Genomic DNA, 19,723 nt, shown 5'->3' on the forward strand with positions numbered 1-19,723 from the left:
AAAGTCAGCTTCGAGATACTCCCACTGTCCAACTTGGAGCCACTGGCATTAAAAAATAATTATTCATAAACAAGTTGAGTTCATGATTTTATGAATTCATAATGATATTCAAAATTGTGAAGGGTAAAGTTCACAAAAGACATTGTAATACAAAAGGGAGTAGATATGCTTAATATTTTTATTAATTTTAGGAGAATGGTAGAATTGATAGATGTGAGTTTATTCTTTCTTCTACTGAGTATATGACCCTTTATAAAGCATAGATGTGTATTTTTCTTCATTTCTATTTGTAGACAAGATAAAGAGAGTTGTGAGTAATCCCAGGAGTTCTGATAGAGTAAGAACTATACCAAGAATAAGAAAGATTGTGACAGTAGTATAGGAATATGTGTGTAGAAAGAAGGTTTTGAAAGAAGATCAATTCACCACATTACTCAACAGTAAACTCAATCTTTCATTTTCCAGGAAACAAAACCTCTTGAATGATGGACCAATTATCAAAAGAAGCTAACAAGGCATCATTGATTCTAATAATGCTAATGAATCATGCTGAAATTATTATAATAATGAAAGGACACACAGTATGTCTTGCTGGCCAAGTAAACTTTTAAGAATGTTTCATTTCAGGAAAATTTGCCTGATTGCCAGTCACAAAAACAATGTAAAAGCTGTAGGCTCATTGAAAAGACCCATTGATTTAATAAGTGCCGTGTGACTCTTAAAAAGACAAAGGGAGGTAGGGATGGCAGAAAGATGATCACCGGACAGAGTCTGAATCACTCTGGAGTTTCAGTCAGACCCCAGGTCCTGACTAAGAATTAATTGATTCTTAGTCACTAGAGTTTGCAGATTTAGCTGGTCTGAAATAGTATTTCTTTTGTTGATGGTTAAACGTTATTTTAACAGTGGAAAGGTATTAACTAATTAGAGAAATATGAATAAATGAGTCAATAGTTTGTCATATGCTAAAGAGGGTACAACCATTACAACTTTAACCATTGAGATAACTTATGTCTGCTTTTAGTATACAATATTATTTACTTATATTTTATTTATTTATTTAGTATATTGCTTGTTATCTACTTCACTTTTTCTCACCCTTTTCCATCCTTGCCAAGTAGGAGGGCAAGGGCCATAGTCCACATTTTTAGCCACTTTTGGAGGTTTGATTGACAATCAGAATTTGTAGATATTTAATATATACAGCTTAATGTGTTTAGGATAAGTATGCGCCTGTGAAACCGTCCCCACAGTTAGTGCTGTAAACTTATCCATCATCTCCTAAACCTTCCTTGTCTGTTTTTATCACCTCCGCTGTATCTGAAAATCCCAGATAATACACATCACACAGTAGAGGTTCAGCGCATGTTTATTAAATAAACAAATAAGTGTTGTCTTTTTATAGTTTTTGTCTTTATGTACGTTGTCTTAAGGTTTTGAATCACTTAGAAAAAATTAACATATTTAGACTAATGTCTAGCTTTCCAAAGACCAGTGTGGACTCAGTGATACATCATCTTTGGAGGGAACCAGACCACTTACGGAGGAGTCAGAGGGCTCTGGTATGACTTGCCCTTTCTGCCATGTGGTCACATCCGCCCAGCCTTTCTATCTTTAGAAAGAGCAGGGCAAGAGAGAGGAAGCTGGAAAGATTAAACATTTATCCAGGGAAAAATGCATATGGAAGAGTCCATTTTAAAAAGGAGTGACTTTAATATCTAACACTGGCAAATCTGAAAGAGTGTTTTCCACCCCATGGTACCGAGTAATGTGGATGTTTATGAGGAAGAGTAGATCTGTGATAGAAAATGAAGAAGCTGAATTTTCTTCATATACCTAAGTAGTTGAAGTTTCTGTCTCTGCTACCTGTGGGGCATATTCAAGCCCTGCCAGGTGTGAGGGGGATGACCTCAACCTCAATCTGATTCTGTAGAGTGGGATGGTTTCCAATACACCCCAGCCTCCCTATCTTCAGGTGTGAGCAAAGCTTGACTGTCCTACAAACTGGCCCTGGAGAAGGAAATGGCAACCCACTCCAGTATTCTTGCCTGAAAAATTCCATGGACAGAGGAACCTGGTGGGCTACAGTCCATGGACTCACAAAGAATCAGACAAGACTGAGTGACTTCACTTTCTTTCACTTTCCTACAAATTGGCGCTGTATGTAAACTAGCATAGCCTTAGATATTGCTGAAAATGATGGACAGGGAAGCCTGGCAAAATGCAGTCCATGGGGTCGCAAGGGGTTGGACATGACTGAGCGACTGAACTGAACTGATTGGAGCAAGGGAGTCATTCAAGTCTGGAAAAGGAAGAATTCTATCTGACCCAAGTTCAGGAAGGGGAGAATGTGATGGGGGATCCCTGAGGGGCACATACATACAGAAAGGAGTAACTGGGGGTGGGAAAGTGAACTCTGCTATGCTCATGACATGGTCTTTTTCTCCATGTTTTTTCCTGTATGAATTCACAGAAGTTAGGTGCTCAGTGTAGAGTAATAAGATCAACTTCTATGGGATCACACCAAGCAGCTCCTGGAAGATGGCTCAGAGCCCAGTGCATGCAGATTTTTCTTCTGAAGCCCATTCAACTCTATTAAATGATAATTTGCTTCCCAAAGGTATCACAGCATAAGAACAGTCAGAATTGGCTGATTTAAAAGATGATTTTCATCAATTAGACATAACCGAGCTCAACAACACCCATACCTAGAGAAACAAAACCTAAATATTATAATAGAATACATCAAAAAAAGCTGAAGGTGAGGAAGTAGAAATAAAATAATGAGCTATATTAGACAAAAAATAGACTTTAATAATTTTAAGACAATGCAGAACATTTCTATAATACAAGTATTTCTGGAACTATTCTGAAAAGTAAAAGAGAAACTGCAATTATTACAGACATACTAGAATAATGTAAATAAACATTCTAAACAATGTTCCTCCTTCCCAGTTAGCTCTTAATATCCAAAATAATTGCACAGTGTTTTTGGCAGATTATGAAGATGATTTTCTCAGCTCCCTAGTTTACTGTTACCAGTTTAGAGAGATTTGGAAGTAGTCTGAGGAAACATGCTGGTATTTCCCGCTGTACAAATGCAGTATTAGTCATGATAATCCTCAAACCAACGAAGACCATTTTGGGTGTAGAAATATCAAATTGATTCTAAATAATATGTATAGTTTCTCTCAAAATTCCTCATTTATGAAATGAAGGTTAGAGATTTTTATTCATTAGGGAGCAGATGGTCTCATTATAATGCGTAAGGTGCCATGTCATGCAGAGGATAAGGATAGACCAATTGTGTTCAGTTCCAAGCCTAATTCAAGCCATTGCAGCAAAACTAGTTAAAATAATTTCTTTAAACCATGAAAATCAGTAATTCACCACCTCATCCATGTACACACTCTATCACAGGGGAAAAAACACAGAAAACAACATTGTGACTTAAGTGAGAAAGAAAATAGAAATGAGAAGAGGGTAGTTGGAAGAAGGATGGTAGAAGGAACAGCAGAAATTTGAATTGTTTTACTTTACACACAATTTTTATTCTTAAGATCAAAACGCCATCCATTTGTGAGGAGATCTCATTGGCCTAAGGTCAGCAATAGAGCGTGCGCTTTGATTCGGTTCTCCAGTGCTGTGCTGGTTCTTGCCTGTGCACATGCGCTGTCTCATCATTCCCTCCCGACCAAATGTGCACTTGCTGATTGGAGTGAGGGCGGTGGTCCTGGTTTAGGGAGATGTTCACTGATCTATACGCAAATTGAATTCAAGACCTTGGCCTCATTGATTCAGGACTAGCTCATTCCTCATTTTCTGGATAGCGATTGCATTAATCAAACAATATTTTTCTCAAACGTCACCAGGAGAGGAAGTATCACAATTTATCACTGCCAGCTAGTATCAATGTTTAATTGAAAGTTTTACCTAAATCAATAATTAATTAATAAACGTATGTAGGTGAGCATTGTTGAGATGATGTTTGGGGATTTCATTCTTATAAAACATGACAGTTTTCCTCTCTTAACTTCTTCCTGTCCTCATTTGTACATATCTTATTTGTTTTCAGAATAAATTCATTTTTGAAAGTAGCTACCCAGAGATCTCAAACTGTAAAATTAGAGAATCTCCAAAGCACAAGTTTTTTGTTTTTTTTTTTTTCCCCTGTTTCTTAATGTCTTTTGCCCTCTAGTGGTAAAATCAGGGGACTTGTTGTATTTTCTTTTGAATCCTCCAAAGCAAAACATTTCATTAAAATAGAATACAGAAAACATTCATCATAATTAGCTACTTATTGGAAATAAAGTGCTTCAGTATAATTTATTCGATACTAAGAATGTGAAGTAACCATAGAATAATAAAGAATATTGTGGTTGGCAAAATTGGCCTAACCTTGCTAGAGCCTTTATCTTATTTCCATTTCTCCACCTTCACTTTTTTTTTTCTTTTTTTTTTTTTTTTTAGTTTTTTTTTTTTTAAATTTTAAAATCTTTAATTCTTACATGCATTCCCAAACATGAACCCCCCTCCCACCTCCCTCCCCATAACATCTCTCTGGGTCATCCCCATGCACCAGCCCCAAGCATGCTGCATCCTGCGTCAGACATAGACTGGCGATTCAATTCTTACATGATAGTATACTTGTTAGAATGTCATTCTCCCAAATCATCCCACCCTCTCCCTCTCCCTCTGAGTCCAAAAGTCTGTTATACACATCTGTGTCTCTTTCCCTGTCTTGCATACAGGGTCGTCATTGCCATCTTCCTAAATTCCATATATATGTGTTAGTATACTGTATTGGTGTTTTTCTTTCTGGCTTACTTCACTCTGTATAATCGGCTCCAGTTTCATCCATCTCATCAGAACTGATTCAAATGAATTCTTTTTAATGGCTGAGTAATACTCCATTGTGTATATGTACCACAGCTTTCTTATCCATTCATCTGCTGATGGACATCTAGGTTGTTTCCATGTCCTGGCTATTATAAACAGTGCTGCGATGAACATTGGGGTACATGTGTCTCTTTCCATTCTGGTTTCCTCGGTGTGTATGCCCCCTATCAAGCTACCAGCCACATTTTTCACAGAACTAAAACAAATAATTTCAAGATTTGTATGGAAATACAAAAAACCTCGAATAGCCAAAGCAATCTTGAGAAAGAAGAATGGAACTGGAGGAATCAACTTGCCTGACTTCAGGCTCTACTACAAAGCCACAGTCATCAAGACAGTATGGTACTGGCACAAAGACAGACATATAGATCAATGGAACAAAATAGAAAGCCCAGAGATAAATCCACACACATATGGACACCTTATCTTTGACAAAGGAGGCAAGAATATACAATGGAGTAAAGACAATCTCTTTAACAAGTGGTGCTGGGAAAACTGGTCAACCACTTGTAAAAGAATGAAACTAGATCACTTCCTAACACCGCACACAAAAATAAACTCAAAATGGATTAAAGATCTAAATGTAAGATCAGAAACTATAAAACTCCTAGAGGAGAACATAGGCAAAACACTCTCAGACATAAATCACAGCAGGATCCTCTATGATCCACCTTCCAGAATTCTGGAAATAAAAGCAAAAATAAACAAATGGGATCTAATTAAAATTAAAAGCTTCTGCACAACAAAGGAAAATATAAGCGAGGTGAAAAGACAGCCTTCTGAATGGGAGAAAATAATAGCAAATGAAGCAACTGACAAACAACTAATCTCAAAAATATACAAGCAACTTCTGCAGCTCAATTCCAGAAAAATAAACGACCCAATCAAAAAATGGGCCAAAGAACTAAATAGACATTTCTCCAAAGAAGACATACGGATGGCTAACAAACACATGAAAAGATGCTCAACATCACTCATTATTAGAGAAATGCAAATCAAAACCACAATGAGGTACCACTTCACACCAGTCAGAATGGCTGCGATCCAAAAATCTGCAAGCAATAAATGCTGGAGAGGGTGTGGAGAAAAGGGAACCCTCCTACACTGTTGGTGGGAATGCAAACTAGTACAGCCACTATGGAGAACAGTGTGGAGATTCCTTAAAAAATTGCAAATAGAACTACCTTATGATCCACCTTCACTTTTTAAAATGAAAACTTCATAATTGCACAAGTACTTACGAGCCAAGTCTTCTTTGCTGCTAAATTGCATCTACTAGCTTGCCCAGAAATGGAGCTCTCTGAAATCTGTTTCCTTGAACAATATACACAAAATTAGACTGTAAGACACTCAATATCCACTGGGGTCAAATTATCACTAGAATTTAATTTACAAAAAATTACGTCATTACCTGGATCATATCCTCTAAAAATATGAGTAATAGTTGGAAAATTGAAATACTGAGTCAGAGAGAGGGAACATACTGATCGGGGGGAGCATTTATGTAAAGAATGTATCTTTCCATGTACATATTTTAGCTTTTCATAAAGTAAAATGTATGTTTAATGTTTTTGTTTTGAGAAGAAAATATTGTTTTATTTGAAGAGAGTGTAAATTGTCCCTTTTAAAACAATCTTTTGTAACCATAGATGACAGAGTTTTAAAATACCTTTTTCAGTAGTTTTAATTTTTAAACTTTTTACTTTGAAATAATTTCAGGCTGATAATAAGTTGAAAAAAGTATAAAATGTAGTACAAAATTCACATATAGTCTTTAGCCAGTTTTCCCAAATGTTAATAACACTTAACTATGTACAGTTTTCAAAATTAGGAAATTAGCATTGATACTATGCTATTAATTAATCTATAAGACATCATTCAGCTTTTGCCAGTTATCTCTAATGCTCTATGATCCTAGTTCCAGATTATGATTAAATTCACAGTGATTATATTCATATTATATATATGTGATAAGAATACCACAGAAGTGATATTATGAGCTTCTCAATGTATCATATAGGGAGTCCATGATGTTGATAGATCCTATTATAGATGATGTTAACTTTAATCACTTGGTTAAGGTAAGTGTTTGCAGGATTTCTCCACTGTAAACTAATCCTTTTCCCCTTCATACTTACTTAGTATCTTATAAAGAGATAGTTTAAGACTGTAAATATACTGTTTCTTATTCTGTATTGGCCCACCATTTGCTGATTGGTGATTTTTACATGTTCATCATTTTCTAGACATTTATTAATTAGAATTTCCGTAAAGAGTGCATTCCCTTCTTTACTATTTATTATTTAATTATTTATGTATATCAGTATGGAGCATGGATATTTATTTCACTGTATATGTTATAATCCATTGCTATCATTATTTATTTTATTCTTTAAATTGGCCCAGATTTGATCATTGGAAGCCTCTTTGAGTTGACTTCTGTGTCCTTTCAAAATGTGTCTATTGTTGTTGTTGTTGTTGTTATTTTGAGTACTTAGACGGTAAAGTGTCTGCCTACAGTGCAGAAGACCCAGGTTCACTCCCTGGGTTGGGAAGATCTCCTGGAGAAGGAAATGGCAACCCACTCCAGTATTCTTGCCCGGAAAATCCCACGGATGGAGGAGCCTGGTAGGCTACAGTCCATGGGATCTCAAAGAGTCGGACACGACTGAGAGACTTCACTTTCACTTTCTTTTTCTTTCTTGTATTTCAAGATTTTCCAAGCTAATTTTATGCTTTTCCTGCCCTAGCCTTGGGATCAGTCATTTCTCCAAGAATCCTTATGTTGTTTCATTTGTTTTTAAAATTAGAGAATGGTGTCTGGAAATCAAAGTCTGTTTGCTGTATGCATTCTTTGCTATTGGTGTCATTGATTCTAGGCCCTCTCAGCAAACAAAGCCAAAAAAATCTGTGTATGTGGAAACATGCACACATATACATCATCTAAATCTATGTATCTATGTATGATTCTATCAATCATCTACCATCATCACGAGTTTTTACGTTTAATCCAATCCAACACCCCAGGGTTTATTCTAGCCTTCCTCTTTTCCTCATTTGTAACCCCTTTCTCTGATAGTAAGAAATCTGCCTCTCATCACTCAGAGTTTACTTACTTATCTTAACAATCCTAAAATGTATGTGAGTTCATTTCAGAATTACTAACTCATGCCATTTTGGTAAATGAAGGAACTTACTAACAGTGTATGATGTTTGTAGATGTTTCCTTTTGCCTTTAGTCTTTAATCTCAGAGTGTATCATCAAGATAGTGATATTCAAACATTTATTTAGGTTTGTTGTTTTCCACTCCTTTCAGTGTAGTCTGTGATAGAGCTAGGCTCATTTGTTATTGTTTGTATTATATTCTGGGTTCTTCCCTCCTTCTGCTCGACTTGAATCATGTGTTTGTACTGTCATGGTTTCTGAAAGTCAGAATGGCGGAGTGTCGTACCCAGAGAACTGCTCCTTCCTCTGCCCCATAACATCTGTACTCAGTGCCTCTCTCTCTTATCCCTTAACTTATTAGTTTCTGGGTTATCTTTTCTGTTTCTTTTGGTGCAAACAAGCAGATAAATGTTTGTTTTATTTCTTTCTTTTCTCTCATGAAAGGTGACACACAAAAGGTACTCTTTTGCACTTTTTTTGGGGGGAGGGGTGACTTTTTTAATTTCATGTATCTTGGAAAACAATCCATGTTAGTTCATAGAAATCCTTTTCTACTTTTGTCTGTTACACAACTGTTCACATGTACATAACTTATTTAACTATTCTCCTGTATTTAGATAATTACATTGTTCCCAATATTTTGTAACATCAGCATTGTGATCAGTAACTCTTTGCAAGTGTATTTTTGGATTATTGGCGGTATATCAGGGTAAATTCCCCAAAGTAGATTTGCTGAATTGAAGGGTAAAGGGTTATGTGATTTTCTTAGATATTGCCAAATTTCCCTCTGAGAATACTGTGCCAGTTTGTGTATGAGAATGCCTGTATCCCTACAGACTGTGTTGTCATACTTTTTCATTGTAACCAGTCTGATAACAATGTCTCAGTATAGTTTTAATTTGTATTTCTGTGATTATTAGTGAGGCTGAACATCTTTTTCTATCTTAAGAGGTCATTTTTACAACTCTTTTTGCAAATTGTCTGTTTATATCTTTCCTCATTTTAATGGATAATTTTTTTTCTCTCAGTTTTAAGAGTTCTTTATCATCAGTGTTTGTACTTCATCTGTAGTTTAATCTATGTTGTAAACATTTTTCCAAGTTTTTTAGTTGTGTTTGACTTTATTTTTTATCATGCAGAAAAATTATTTTGTATAGTCATTTATCAGTTTGTTTTAATTGTCTCTGAATATTGAGTCATAGTTAAGAATCTTTTCCTGCACCAAGGCTAAAAGAGGAATTCACCAATATTTTCTTCTAACACTTAAAATTTAAAAGAAAAATTAGATCCCTATCGCCTTTGGAGTTTATACTTATACATGGTGTAAAATGTAGAGCTAAATTTGTTTTATTCCAAATGATTATTCTGCTGTCCCGGAATAATCTATTAAAATTACCATATTCTCCTAGTAATTTGGGATGCCACCTTAGCATATACTGTTTCTATATGCACTTGAGTTTATTTCTTGGCTTTCTGATCTACTCTCTTTGCTTGTCTATTCATGTGTCAATGTCACACTGTTTTAATTAGACGACTTTATAGATTGTTTTATAACTGAGCTAGACTTCCTCCTTGCCTTTCCTTTTTAATGTATTTTTGACTATTCTTGCATGGGTTTGTTTTTCCACATGATTTTTTAAATATTAGTTTGTCTGCAGTAGTGGTAAAGAACTTGCCTGCCAGTGCAGGAGACGTAATAGGCATGAGTTTGATCTCTGGGTGGGGAAGATACCCTGGAGGAGGAAATGGCAACCCACTCCAATATTCTTGCATGGAGAATCCCATGGACAGAGGAGCCTTGCAGGCTACAGTCCATAGGGTTGCAAAGAGTCAGACATAACTGAAGTGACTTACCACGCATGCACTTCCATAAAAAAGTTTATTCATGTTTTTGTTGGTTTTGTGTTAAATTTTTCATTAACTTAGGTAATTGGCAGTTTATGATGTCGAATCCTAAAAAACTGGGAGTGTCTTTCATTTGTTCAAGTCTCTTTTCATAGCTTTCAGGAGCTCTATGTCTTTCCTCATAGAGTTTTTACACCTTTCATTTAGAGTTTATTGCAAAGTGTTTAATCTTTTTCTTATTATAAATTAAAATTTTTATATGTCTTCTAACTAGTTATAAATAATATATCTATAAAATAATTTTTGCATGTAATGCTTTTGTTCTGCTACCTTTAACTTATTTTATCATTTTAGTTAGTACCTTTTCTTGACTTGAACCAGAAATAAATTTTTATCATGTTAATAAGCATTTGAGATTTGGTTCATTTATTTATTTGTTAACCAGTTCTACGGAGAAGGCAATGACACTCCACTCCAGGACTCTTGCCTGGAAAATCCCATGGGCGGAGGAGCCTGGAAGGCTGCAGTCCATGTCGCTGAGGGTCGGACATGACTGAGCGACTTCACTTTCACTTTTCACTTTAATGCATTGGAGAAGGAAATAGCAACCCACTCCAGTGTTATTGCCTGGAGAATCCTAGGAACGGCGGAGCCTGGTGTGCTGCCATCTATGGGGTCACACAGAGTCGGACACGACTGAAGTGACTTAGCAGCAGCAGCAGCAACCAATTCTAATACAGACAGACATAATTTTATTCCCATATTAAAATAAAGAAGCTGAAACCAGAGATAGAGACAGATGAACCTAAGGTCACAGAGAGAGCAGTGGGCAAAACTATTGCTTTTTAATCAAGATTCTGTGCTTTTAACCACTGCATAATATTTTCTCCTCAAGGGTGGACTCCCCAAATGTCTCCATTTAGTTTCACTCAATTCTGTGGACACAGAAGACTATACAAGATTTTGTAACTATAAAAGCCATAAAAGCTCAGCCTTGGTGTACCTTCCAACATGTTCCCAGCATGCAACCAGTATGATCTTTCAAAAATGAAAATAGTTTATGCCATCCCCCTTCCTAAATTTTTCAGTGCGTGGATGTTGGTCTCAGGATAGAGGCAGAGCACTTTTACATGACCTCTGCTTTACTCTCCACACTCAGCGTCACCCCGTGTTTTCTGCACGGGCACTGTAGCCACAGTGAAGTACCTGCAGTACTCAAGTACCTGCAGTACTCAAGTACCTGCAGTACTCAAGTACCTGCAGTACTCAAGTACCTGCAGTACTCAAGTACCTGCAGTACTCAAGTACCTGCAGTACTCAAGTACCTGCAGTACTCAAGTACCTGCAGTACTCAAGTACCTGCAGTACTCAAGTACCTGCAGTACTCAAGTACCTGCAGTACTTGTCCTCCTGCATCCCATTTAGACAGCATCTCCTCTGGGACGTCCATCCTGATCCCTGCGTTGTATATCCCTTCCAGCCTTAGTGCCTCATGCTAACCTTGGCCACATTGCTTTTTAATCACTTATTTATTGACTGTCTTAAAAGCTCTTGAAGGCACAGACTATGTCATTTAGATTCCAGATTGTACCATCCCTCAAATGGTGAGCACTTAATATGTATTGCTGAGTGAGAGAAAGAATAAAGAAATATTGTTTTATAACTTCAAAAAAATTACTTCATACTCATATATATATACTTTAGAATATGTTCTTTCCTGAATGGGCAATGATTTGCTTAATATCCTCAGGATTGTCAGCATCATGGACTGTCATGAACTTTTCAAGCTTTAAAGAGAAGCCTCAAATCGGTTATCTATGTTTTTTTTTTTTTTTTAAGAAAATAATTAACTGACATTTTTTCTTACCATTTACTTTCTTTTCTATATGGGAATGATTTGAAGTTGTCATTGGGATGAGTATTTCCCAGCCTTTTATAAAATGCAAACCTGAAAATCTTCTTTGAAAATCTGACTGCCATTTCTAAAAGGCATCACTGTCTGTCAAAAGTCTTGTCCCTCTCTGGCAATCAGTGTTTAACAAGTACCAGATGTATTCTCTGAACTATTTTTCTTGGCATTTGGTAGTAATAGGAGGTGTTATTTATTGAGGTATTATTTATGTCTGTTAGACATAAGCATATTATATACAGATTTTTTATGAAGCTGATTTAGTTTCACCATTTTACAGATAAAGAAACTGAGGCATACAGAAGTTATGTAATTGTCCCTTGTACCTTAGACACAAGTAGTAATAAAAGGAACTTAGATTGACCTTTAGAGGAGCCTAAACAGAGTACCTATTAAATTGTCACAGACCACTTCCTTTATCTATATTTCACTCTGCTACACCTCCTGGAACATGTAGTGTTGTTTGTGTGCTGTGTATATGTCTGTTTTATCTCCTAAATAAGATCCTAAGATTCTTTTCAGGAAGTGCCTTATTTCTTTAGGCTCTACAATTTCTAGCATAGTGCTAGACACTATTTAAGAAGTGTTATCACTTTATAAATACATGCTTTAATTCTTCCCCTTGTCTTAGGAAATTGTATATGGGAGTTGTAACAAGTTAGGGTAAAGCATATATTTTCCTTTAAATCTCAAAATTTGTTGATCCAAGAAATGAATTTATGATGACATCACTCATCTGCTGTCCCTCTTTCCCTACCAGATGGGTATAATGATGTTTTGGTGTATACTAATGAAACTGGGTGCCCTGCAGCCTATTTGCATTGCATCAACACTGGTTAAGACAGCGTTTATTTAACACATTCTCTTTCCTAGCTTCCTCTCCTGAGAGCCATGACACTTTTCTGAGGGTGGGGTAAGAAGTTTGTTGCCACTGTATGAAGGTGTAGCCAAGCCTCAAGGACATTCTCTACTCAGCTGTGTCCTCCAGTTCTCCTGTAATGATGAGTGCCTTCCCCAGCTGAAATGTCGCCCTGTGCTTGGGAAGTTAAAATATTTTTTCATGCCACAATGGGTGGGGTTTTGGAGGACATGGTGGTGCATGACTACATCAACTACAAGAAAATAACGACATTACCAAGACCCTCTGTCTTTCATGCAAATAGATGCCGGCAAGCTACCAGACTTGCCTATACATGTCTGAATTTACTGAATGTATGTTTACAAATCATATCTGGAAAGTTACAATTCCATTATTATTCTCTCAAACTATCATTAAGATCAAGAAACCTAAAAGGAAAATGATTATGTATATTAAATTTCTTCATCGAAGCTTCTATTGTAAGATGAAGTCTTCCTAGGAGAATTCCCTGGTATTCCTGTGCTTTCACTGCTCAGGGCACAGGTTCAACCCCTGGTTGGGGAACTAAGATCCCACAAGCTTCACTGTGAGGCCAAAAAAAAAAAAAATCTTCTTAGAATTTTGAAATATCATCCTTTTTACATAAGTGCTTTTTGTTCTAATCATTTTGGATTACAAAAATAATACATGTTCATGATAGAACTATTGAAAAGCATAACTATATTTTAGGTATTTAATAATTTAAAATATCTTCACTCATTGTTAATAGTTTGGTATACTTTCTTTGTCTAAGTAGCTACCTAGATAAATAGACTTCAAAATGGAGACATAACTAATATTGACATGCATATATAGATCTGTAGTTTATTTCCACTGACTGAACTCATGAACATTTTTTGGATCATTTAAGAGTCTTCAATGACCTTTTAAGAAAGCTTTATGATGTTGTGTAACTACATAATGTTCCATTTAATGATATGACAAAGATATTTTGATGCTTTCACTGAGATGAACACCAGATTGCTCTTCCAAATCTTATCTGAATAAGAGAGGAAAGTACACCATGAACTGCATAAGACAGGGAGATTTTCTAAAAAAATAAAAACCTTCGTCTGCCCAATGAAATCCTGGAATTAAAAAATAAGGAAAAATAAATCCTTTTTTATAAAAGACCCCAGAACCTAGTTGCTTATCTGAGCTTCATCAAAGTGATGCAAGTCCAATGGAGTCCTGTCTGTGTCTGAAACCCCTCACCATGGTACACGGGCAAGAAAATGACTAGAGGATATCTTTGTCAGGTTTTCAGCTAATTCATTTTCTTAAGCCAAGCTGCAAATATCACAGATACAAACTTACATGCAGTATTCTGGCTGTTTGTGGTGGTTATCAACTAGTGGGGAGACTAAAGGAAAAGAAAATTAGGAAGCCAAGAGATGTTTTCTAAGTCTTAAAACTGACACAGAGAGATTACCTCTACTTATACAAACAATTTACCTTTTCTTACTGTGAGAAGCAAACACTTGCTTTGAGATATATTTACCCAGAGAAAAATGGTGACTAATTTGTCAACCAAAATATCATGAACTAAAAGGAATTAGATTAGTACTAAAAGAAGTTAGATGGGGGATGTAGCAAGAGAAATAAAAGAAAAACCTCACCTTGGTATTCTGTAAAATGCAGCATACAAGGCTCTTATAGCCTGGAAATGCAAATAAAATCTTACATACTGTTGTATACCTATTGATGGTATTTCTAGTAGTCATGTACCGATGGTAAAGCTGGACAATAAAGAGGGTAGAGCACTGAAGAACTGATGCTTTTGAACTGTGGTGTTGAAGAAGACTCTTGAGAGTACCTTGGAAAGCAAGGAGATCAAACCAGTCAATCTTTAGGAAATCACCCCTGAATACTCTTTGGAAGGACTGATGCTGAAGCTGAAGCTCCAGTACTTTGGCCACTTGATGCAAACAGCTGACGCAATGGGAAAGACCCTGATACTTGGAAAGATTAAAAGCAGAAGGAGAAGAGGGCAACAGAGTATGAGATGGTTGGATGGCATCACCAATTCAATGGACATGAACTTTGGCAACCTCTAAGAGATGGTGAGGGACAGGAAAGCCTGAGGTGCTGCAGTTCATGGATTGCAAAGAATCAGACATGACTTGGTGACTGAACAACAGCAAAACCTATTAAATTGAAAAGGTTTAAAATACTTCATATAGACATGGATGTGGACATATGGAAACACAAACTTCCGAGGAGACACAGACCAGTTGTATAGGTTATATAACAACTTAAAAAGCTAAAAGTATATATCCCGTCCAGTGGAGTTCAGGGAAAGCCAGAGATAAAATAGGTATTTTTTTTGTTTCTATTTTAACTTAATGAGTTACTTCAAGGTTAAATGTCTTGCATCCTTTCTAAGACTTAGGAGAGAGATTCTGGAGCATAGGTGTACAAGGGCAGGGCAATGGGAAAATTTATCTTCTGCATACATAATAAAGGGGTGCATTGTCAGTAGTGAATGTAAAAACAGAAATATAACCAACTAAAAGCCAGTCTTCTTTCTTATTATCACCATAAAACAATAGTCCTTCTTGAAAAAGTTTTTTGTTTGTCTGAGTTCTTTACAATTGCTGTGATTATTACACATTTTAAAACTACTTATCCTTTGATTATCATGTGTCCTATGTGGAAATTAATTCAGGGAATTTTCAGTTATACATTCAATCCCTAGCAGTCATGGACTCAGATACAGTATATATCAGGGGATAATGAAATTGAAGGGAGGTTTTCTAGAACAGGATAGATTTCTCCGAATTGGTAGGTGGAGGGAAGGAGCCAGTGGAAAGGGACAGATGGGAGAGCAGGGGTGCTGCATATAGTTAGTGCATCAGAGTCTATAGGCTTCTGTAGTTGTGGCTCCTTTTGCTTCACACGCCTGAGTGACTCTAGACCTTATCATGACTTTGCTTGACCAATAGGACGATAACCCTTGTAATGCAAAAAGAGACTTGTAAAGTGCTTGTCCACAGGAGCTTGCTCTATTTTGTGGCCTTTAGGGGCATCCTGCAATTTCTAACACATAAATAGTCCCAAACTAGACTTCTGGATGATGAGTAATACGTGGCCTAGCCAATTTTATCACCCTAGTGACATCAGTCCAATTTACAGACATGTGAATAAAGCTATTTTAGACTATCCAGTTCCAGACAAGCCTCCAGCTGGTCACTGAGGTGTGAGTAAATACAGCTGAAATCAGCCCAGCCTGGGTCTTCTTAGAAGAAATATCTGGTTTACCTTTAGACTTGTGAGCAATGATGTATGGTGGTTATTCTAAGATACTAAATTTTGAAGCGGTTTGTTACACAGCAAAAGCTAACTGATACAAGGTTCTTGAATAGGTGAGTAAGGATAGGATAGAACTCAGAGGTAGAAGGGATAGATTAGTACTGAATGTCAAATAATATATACAGAACTACGTTCAAATCCTCTAGCCTCCATATACATGAACACATGCTTGCATGTGCACACATGCACAGACGCACGCGCACACACACACACACACACACACACTCACTCACTCCTTCCCCCACTTCCCTTCAGGATCAGGGAAAGAATGCAGACTGTGAACTGAGACTACCTAAATGTTATTTATTTTTGTCAGAGTATAGTTATTTACATTGCTGTGTCAGTTTCTGCTGTACGGCAAAGTGAATCAGTCATACATATACATATATCTCCTCTTTTTTTGATTGCCTTCCCATTTAGGTCACTGCAGAGAACTGAGTTCCCTGTGATATGCAGTAGGTTCTCGTTAGCTATCTATTTTATACACAGTAGTATATATATATATGTCAGTCCTAATCTCTTAATTCATCCTACCCATCTCTGTCCCCCTGACACTGCCTTTCCCCCTAGTATCCATATGTTTGTTCTCTATGTCTGTGTGTCTATTTCTGCTTTGCAAATAAGACTCTCTATACCATTTTTCTCTATTCTATATATATGCATTTAATATATGATATTTGTTTCTCTCTTTCTGACTTCACTCTGTAGACAGTTTCTAAGCCCATCCACGTCTCAGCAAATGATGCAGTTTCATTACTTTTTATGGCTGAGGAATATTCCATTGTGTCTATGTACCCCATTTTCTTTATCCATTCCTCTGTTGATGGACATTTAGGTTGCTTCCATGTCTTGGGTATTTTTTAAGTATGCTGCAGATTATATTGGAGTGTATATTTTTTTGAATTATGGTTTTCTCTGGGTATATGTCTGGTAGTGGGATTGCTTGGTCATATGGTAGTTCTATTCTTAGTTTTTTAAGGAACCTCTGTACTGTTCTCTGTAGTTTCTGTGTTAACTTACATTCCCACCAACAGTGTAAGAGGGTTCCCTTTTCTCCACACACTCTACAGTATTTACTGTTTGTAGATGTTTTTGATGATGGTCATTCTAACCAGCGTGAGGTGACACCCCACTGTGGCTTTGACTTTTATTTCTCTAATAATTAATGATTTAGAGCTTCTTTTCATGTGTTTGTTGGCCATCTGTGTGAGACTACCTAAATTTAAATCCTTGTTTTTGTTCTTTACTGGCTGAGTGATCTTGGGCACGCATCTTATTCATCTGTAAAACAGAGTTGATAGTATTTACCTCGTAAAGTTGTTGAAAAGATTAGGTGATCCCATACATGTAAGGACCAAGCTCATAATAAACACCTTTTAAATGCAAGCTATGCAGGTACCTCAGTGAAAATATAGAATAATTTGAGATGAAGTGGTAGGGAAAATTGAGGGAGTGTTTATCAGCTAACATCAAATCCTCAAAAAATGCAGGATCTAGGATGTTATCATATAGTAAAAGGAAGAGCACCAAGAATTTGAGGATAAAGAGAATAGTGGAGAATGTCAGAGCAGCAAGAAAGAGGATTTTTCTCTAGCACTCAGAGGTGAATCTGGGGGTCTGTGTTAATTTAGCCACATTCAAGCATCCCCCACTCTCCTGAGTGAGCCAGTGAGCTCCTGCTCCTCTTCTCTGCCTTCATAGGTTCTGTCCATTTTCCAGACCCTGCCCGTGTTCTCAGTCCTGCAGAGTTCTTCCCAGTTATTCCAGCCTAATACAGTGTCTTCCTTCTCAGACCCATTATAACAACTCATCTGACACTTAGCGCATGACATATTTTATTCCAGGTTTTTTTTTTTAACCTAAGAAGCAATACATTTTAAAGCTATAAGGGGTTTCAGTAAATACCTAATTCAACTCCCTCATTTTGCTAATGAGAGAATTGAAACCTAGATGGGACAACCAAGACTAGAATCCAGGCTGCCTTTGTCATTATTTGGTGATTTTTCTACTGTTAACATCTATGCCCTGAGAGGACATCAGTTTCCTCAAGAAGAGAACTTTTTAAAATCTACAGCATTTACATGGTGAGATCCTCAGTAGATGTTCACCTACAGTGACATGGTGCTCTTCCAAGCTACATGAGTCAGCTGGAAGAGAAAGCAATTCTTGTGTAGAACAGATTTTACAGTTAAAAAAAAATCAATTTTTTTTCCAAACTCTTAGATGTATAAAATTTTCCAAATAAAATGTATTAGATAATTTTTGTTTGTTATATAGTTTTTTTCCTTTAACTCACTGTTAAGGGTGGTCTTCTTTAAGATGTACATGGACCAGTTTTGACCAGTATAGATTATAGATAGTGGTTTGTATCCCAGCAGAAGAAAATTCTATCTAACCCTTTAACCAATTAACTGGAAGAAGCTTACCTTTGTGGTTATTGATTTTAATTTCATTTCAGGAAAAAAATCAAAGTCAGTTTAATAAAAGCATTTTTTACAGTTTAACCTAATTTGGCAGTATGGATTGAAAAAAAAAAAGGAACCAAGCAAAAGCAAACTGTAAGAACACATACTGGGAGCTGAACAAGTACTGCTATCAGAAGTTACTAATTTCCTGCATTTTGAATTTTAATTATATCAAAAAAATCAATCTATTACCCAAGATTAGTCAGCCCCTCTATGAGGCCTGACACTCATCACTTTGAACTATTTCACTGAATCTATTTGAAAGCTGAGTATGCAGCCTGCATTCTCAGTCCAGCTAGTCTACCTGTGACCATGTTAAGATGACGTTCTCCAGAATTGCTCTATCAAAGCTTACTGTGAACACTATGCAGTCTAATCAGCTCTACACGCATATCTCAAGGTGGTGGTTCTGAAATCCCAGGAAAGTTTGTGAGCTTCCTGAAACAGAAAAATCCTTCAAGTGATCCTTCCCCTGAGCTCAGTTGGGGTTTTCTGGCCATGAAGGCCTTCTTCCTTCTCTCCACCACAGAGTTCCTCCTACTTCTCCCTCCCTTCCATCAGAGAAATGATAGACACTCCCCACTCCCTGCAGGGAGTTTTCCTAATTTCACCCACAGGAGCCAAAAACCTAAAGGAAAACACATTTATTTGTTTAAAATGTAACTTGCAGAGAGCATTTGCACAGAAGAATATTCTTACCCTCTTGGTGCTAGTCCACTGTGTATTTGTTTTCCAGACTCATTCTTCCCCAAATGACTACAACTTTTGCTGGCATTTCTCTGAAGGTATCTTCAAGACCTCTTTTAGATGCAGAAAAGCTACCTGAATTTGCAGGCAGCTTCCTGTTGGGCTCACGTTTTGCAGCATGCTTGCTTGATGTGCAGAAGGTGGGGAAGGTGTTTGAAAAAACAGGAAGCAGCTGTGAATGTGTGACTTCATTCCTGAAAGCTGAAGACTCTCTTGAGACAGCTGGACTGTATGTGCTTCCTTCTTTTTCACCCATGAACACTTTTACAAAGCTATTAGATACTCTAAAGACCATGAATGGGCTGCTGAATGGCATGATTATTTGCAAAGTCTGGTATATCCATAAACTTGGGTAGTTCTGTTTTTCCTTGTACAGGTTTCTCTGTTTGCCAGGGATATTGATATCCATGGAATGCGTGCAAGGTCGGCTTTCAAAAATTACTGTTACTGAGGTTAAAGAAACACATAACATGAGCTTTACC

At 36.8% G+C, this 19,723-nt stretch overlaps 1 long non-coding RNA gene across 1 annotated transcript in view; it reads right to left on the bottom strand.

Annotated features, from left to right (window-relative positions):
• LOC132659449 (uncharacterized) overlaps positions 1–19,326 on the bottom strand; it is a 42,312-nt gene extending 22,986 nt beyond the window's left edge. The window contains exon 1 of the long non-coding RNA XR_009599937.1: positions 19,194–19,326. This is a non-coding gene — a long non-coding RNA (uncharacterized LOC132659449). The remainder of the gene's footprint in view (positions 1–19,193) is intronic.
• Between the last annotated feature and the right edge of the window lie 397 nt (positions 19,327–19,723).

This window comes from Ovis aries, chromosome 3 (genome assembly GCF_016772045.2).
Source record: "Ovis aries strain OAR_USU_Benz2616 breed Rambouillet chromosome 3, ARS-UI_Ramb_v3.0, whole genome shotgun sequence".
NCBI lineage: Eukaryota > Metazoa > Chordata > Mammalia > Artiodactyla > Bovidae > Ovis > Ovis aries.